At 37.4% G+C, this 3,602-nt stretch overlaps 1 non-coding gene across 1 annotated transcript; it reads right to left on the bottom strand.

Annotated features, from left to right (window-relative positions):
• Nucleotides 1-2,181: 2,181 nt before the first annotated feature.
• On the bottom strand, nucleotides 2,182-2,307 carry LOC115893777. Its single transcript, XR_004053832.1, has one exon. It is a non-coding gene; the product is annotated as a U4atac minor spliceosomal RNA (small nuclear RNA).
• Nucleotides 2,308-3,602: the final 1,295 nt, after the last annotated feature.

Raw genomic sequence — 3,602 nt, 5'->3', positions numbered from 1 at the left:
AGAGCGAATCTGCTGGAAATAAAATCAACCCTTCCTCATTATGTTTTCCTCTTTGTGTACTTTTCCTGGGTTGATGCCCAGGTCTGGGAAGAGGAAAATGGATACAGCTCGGAGTGGGTTAGCTCTGAGTTCCTAGCATCCGTGTTCTTGGATCCCACAGCCTTTGGAGCAGGAGGTGGTCAGGTCAGATTGGTTATAAGATTTTTAATTAATGCACAGATTATGCCCAGTGTACAGGTCTATATACAATAGAAAACTTTGCATCACATTAATTTATAAAAATTATGAGACTGCTCTTAGCCTTGTGCTTATTTTGTGATTGCAGAGTAAAATAATTAGCTCTTTAACAGTTTTTAAGTTTGCAATTGGTTCAAATAACTTATTCAGTTCATTTCATGGTCATTTTAGTCAGTTTTCTGTCTATCAATTTTATTGTATCATTTACATAAAACAAAATTAATTCTTAAGGATATGGTTCAATGAGCTTCGACGAGTGTGTACAGTTACAAAACCACTGTCAGTGTCATTTTCATTATTCTTAAAACTTCCTTTATTCTCCTTTGCAGTAAATATCCTGCTTTAATTCCTATCTTCAGTCAATGGTCTGATTTTTGCAACTATAGTTTTCCTTTTTTCCAGAATGCTATGTAAATCAAATCTGGTTTCTTTCATTTAGCCTGATGCTTTTGAGATTTGCCCCTGTTGTTTCATTTATCAGTAATTTGGTGCTTTTTATTACCGAGTGGTATTCCACTGTAGGGATGTACAATAATTTATTAATTCACTAGTTGATGCACATTTGAGTCATTTCCAATTTTTGCTAAGAATAAAGTTTCTATAAACATTTGCATGCAGCTTTTTTTTTTTTTTTTTTGAGACAGAGTCTCACTCTGTCAGCCAGGCTGGAGTGCAGTGGCATGATCTCTGCTCACTGCAACCTCCGTCTCCCAGGCTCAAGCAATTCTTCTGCCTCAGCCTCCCGAGTACCTGGGATTACAGGTTTGTGCCACCACGCCCGGGTAATTTTTGTATTTTTAGTAGAGATGGGGTTTCACCATGTTGGCCAGGCTGTTCTCGAACTCCTGACCTCAGGTAATCCACCCGCCTCGGCCTCCCAAAGTGCTGGGATTACAGGTGTGAACCACGGCGCCCAGCCGCATGCAGGTCTTTACATGGGTATGTATTTTCATTTCTCTACAGTCCCAGGAATGGGACTGCTGGGTCATGTGGTAAGTGTATGTTTAACTTCATCAGAAACTGCCACACTGTTACCCAAAGCAGCTGTGCCATTTTGCATTCTCACCAGCAAAGCATAAAACTTCCAATTTCTCTGTATCTTTACCACTACTTGGTATTGTCAGTCTTTTAAATTTTAGCTGTGTAGGCCGGGGACGGTGGCTCATGCCTGTAACCCCAGCACTTTGGGAGACCGAGGCGCGTGGCTCACCTGAGGTCAGGAGTTTGAGACCAGCCTGGCCAACATGGCGAAACCTCTTCTCTACTAAACATACAAAAATTAGCCAGGCATGGTGGTGCATGCCTGTAATCTCAGCTACCCGCAAAGCTGAGGCAGGAGAATGGCTTGAACCTGGAGGCAGACGTTGTGGTGAGTTGAGATCGCCACTGCACTCCAGCCTGGGCGATAGAGTGCGACTCCATCGCAAATAAATAAACAAATAAATAAATAATTAACTGTGTTTAATGGCATTTCATTGTGACTTTAACTTACATTCCTCTAATGAGTAATCATGTTAAGCCTCTTTTTCAGTGCTTATTTGACATGCATATTTTCTTTAGTGAGATGTATATTCAAACATTTTGCACTTTTTACTAATGGATTGTCTTATTGAATTTTGAGAGTTCTTTATATATTCTAAATATGTTCTTTATCAGATATAAGTTTTGTTAATATTTCTTCCATGTAGCTTGTCTACTAATTTTCTTACGGTGTCTTTTGAAAAGCAGAAGTTTTAAATTTTGATAAATTTCAAGTTACCAGTTTTTTCTTTTATAGTTCATAATTTTTTGTCCTATATAAAAAATTTTTGCTTTACTCAAGATCATGAAGATTTTATCTTAGGTTCTACTTTAGGCATTTTATAGATTTAGATATATACATTATTTTTAAATTTTATTTATTGTTTTTTTTTTTTTTACTGTCATGGAAAATCAGGTTTTTATTTTTCCAAAAATTGCACCAAAGTAAAGCAAAGCTCTAGTTGATGTAGGTGTGTTGTGTAGGCATTAGCAGTAGTGCCCTCACCAAGCACTCATTGGACAGTAGCGCAACCCCAAGGAAGGAATAGTTAGCTCTATAAATCTTTAAATTCATGGCTATAATCCATTTCAAGGTAATTTTTGTGTAGGGTGCAAGGTCAAGGTTGAAGTTTTTTTTTGTTTGTTTTTGTTTTTTTTTTTTTTCATGTGGATATCAATTGTTTTAGAGGCTTTTGGCTTTAAAACACTATCCTATCCTCATTGAAATAACTTGGTTCCTTCAGTGCAAATCAATTGACTGTATATATGTAGGCCTATTACTGTTCCCATGGGTCGATATGACTATGCTTATGCCAATAATCTACCACAATGACTGATTACTGTAGCTTTGTAGTAAGTCTGGAAGTCAGGTGGTGTAATTCCTCCAAATTATTTTTCTTTTCCAAAACTGTTTATCCTAGGTCCTTTGCATTTCCATATAAATATTAGAGTCAGTTTGTCAATTTCTAAAAACTTGCTGGAATTTTGCATGGGATTGCATTAAACCTATAGGTCAATTTGGGTAGAATTGGCTCAACAATACTGGGCCTTCTGATCCATGTACACAGTTTATCTTTCCATTGACTTCAGTCTTCTTTAATACCTTTCAGCAATATTTTGTAGTCTTCAGTGCATGAACTTTGGACACACTTTCTTAGATATACCATGAAATATTTTATAGTTTTGAGGCTATTTTAAATAATGTTAAAAAATTTTGGTTTTCAGTTATTCATTGCTACTATTTAGAAACACAAATAACTTTTATATGTTGACCTTGTAATTTCTGGGGCTGCTATCACAAACTATCACAAACTGGAGGGCTTAAAACAACATAAATTTATTCTTTCACAGTTCTGAAAGACTGGAAGTCCAGAATCAAAGTGCCAGCAAATATGGTTCTTTCTGGAGGCTCTGAGGGAAGCATGTCCCATGCCTCTCTCCTCGCCTCTGGTGGTTGTCAGCAATGCCTGACGGTCCTTTCTTGTAGCTGCATCATTCCAGTCTCTGCCTCTACTGCTACATGGCATTCTCCCTCTGGGTTAGTCTCTGTGTCCAAATTTCCCTCATCTTAACTCATTACATCTGCAAAGACCCTATTTTCAAATAAGGTCACATTCACAGGTTCTTAACTCATTACATCTGCAAAGACCCTATTTTCAAATAAGGTCACATTCACAGGTACTGTAGGTGAGGACTTGAACATATATTTTGGGGAGACACAGTTCAACCCACAACACTTGTGTCTTGCAGCCTTGCTAAATTCACTTACTAGTTCTCATATATTTTCCTGCAGATTATTTGGGGTTTTCTATATGGATGATCAGTCAGTTCACTTTTGACAAAAC

The sequence above is a fragment of the Rhinopithecus roxellana genome, chromosome 15 (assembly GCF_007565055.1).
Source record: "Rhinopithecus roxellana isolate Shanxi Qingling chromosome 15, ASM756505v1, whole genome shotgun sequence".
Classification (NCBI taxonomy): Eukaryota; Metazoa; Chordata; class Mammalia; order Primates; family Cercopithecidae; genus Rhinopithecus; species Rhinopithecus roxellana.
The sequence above is the reverse complement of the archived record's forward strand: the minus strand, read 5'-3'. Positions and strand labels throughout refer to the sequence as shown.